Source organism: Siphateles boraxobius, unplaced genomic scaffold, assembly GCF_051911475.1.
Source record: "Siphateles boraxobius isolate OS27281-9 unplaced genomic scaffold, OSU_SipBor_1 25, whole genome shotgun sequence".
Classification (NCBI taxonomy): Eukaryota; Metazoa; Chordata; class Actinopteri; order Cypriniformes; family Leuciscidae; genus Siphateles; species Siphateles boraxobius.
The window spans coordinates 37,846,085-37,847,500 of record NW_027508866.1 but is presented as its reverse complement, the minus strand read 5'-3'; the positions used below and the strand labels follow the sequence as shown (position 1 = coordinate 37,847,500).

Below are 1,416 nucleotides of genomic sequence, written 5' to 3'. Positions count from 1 at the left end.
GTGTGTGTGTGTGTGTGTGTGTGTGTGTGTGTGTGAATGTGATCATGAATCCATCAGTGCGGTAAGACCCTCCATCAGCGGTTTAAATCCCCGCGAATCCCTCCAGTAGTTCAGTGTGATCCGGCTGAAGATCATGTTGTGATGATGAAGATGATGAATATTCTTCTTTAAATGCACCTGTTTCACGGTTCAACAGCGGCACTATCCGATAAACACAAACCATCGGTTTAAAATCAACTCCAACTGATCTTTGATGGCGATCATTAATCAGAGATTTTATTATAAAAAGCCCAAAAGGAAAAAGTTTTCTTGTTTATAAAGTGAGTTTGAGTGTAATCGCGGATGAGCGCGAGCTGACACTCTCCTCAGCTTCTTCATCCTCTGATCTCACACACACGCGACGCGACGCTGTATCATTCCGCTAACGGTACCTCAGCCAATCAACGTACAGACGCTGTGTGTTCGCACCAATCAGTGGTGACAGGAGGCGGGGCGGAGAATGACGCAAGAAATCTTAAAGGCGCAGTAGCCATGTGCGTTTCTTAGTGTGTGTGTGTGTGTGTGTGTGTGTGTGTGTGTGTGTGTGTGTGTGTGTGTGTGTGTGTGTGTGTGTGTGTGTGTGTGTGTGTGTGTGTGTGTGTGTGTGTGTGTGTCAAGATGGGGCACATTTCACATTTATCTCAAGACAAGTTTCAATTCGGGACAGTTTTGATGTTTTTATAGCTAATGTTTTTCATAAATAATTCTGTATTTCATGAAATGTCATTTGTACATGTTGGGTAAAAGTCTTGCATGTCAAACAACCATTTTGTCTTTCATAAATTGTTTGAGTTTTTGTTCCCCCATAGTGACAACATTTAACCTCAACATGCATCTTCTTTTTCTCTTGGCCAATGACAGTGAAATTGTTTAATATATTTTTTTTTCGCAGTGAAGACATGAAGGTTTATGAGTATAAATTGATATTCATGTTTTTGAGAAGAGGAGAGTCAGTCTAAACTGAATTCAGAGAGAAATTATTACATCTAAGTTTTAATTAAACGTCACGGTAGAACCTTCCACACAGGCTGAATCATAATGTGGATTTTGAGCACAGAATCTCTTATTAATCTTTTGGGAAATTCATATCCAGGACTAATTATGAAGAGTGAAATAGTCTTTATATTCAGTACCTTCCATCCATCTGAAAGTAGGATTTGGATCAAATTAATTCTATTTTCCACGGCCCTTTTCCTTCGTTTGATGTCTGATTGGAAAATAATGACTATCTCCATGAAGAATGGCGTTGATATTGCAGTTAATAAAATCCAGCAAGAAAAGTGTATTTAAAACTCAAAAGCCATTCATACGCATATATTTCTGAGTGTTTATAATTTAGAAGAAATTTGCATTTTTAAACAGACTCACTATTAATGT

At 38.5% G+C, this 1,416-nt stretch overlaps 1 protein-coding gene across 1 annotated transcript in view; it reads right to left on the bottom strand.

Annotated features, from left to right (window-relative positions):
• LOC143750646 (protein FAM222A) overlaps nt 1-383 on the bottom strand; it is a 31,759-nt gene extending 31,376 nt beyond the window's left edge. The window contains exon 1 of the mRNA XM_077243835.1: nt 1-383. This exon is cut by the window's left edge and continues 114 nt beyond it. The gene's annotated coding sequence lies outside the window, so the exon portion shown is untranslated.
• Between the last annotated feature and the right edge of the window lie 1,033 nt (nt 384-1,416).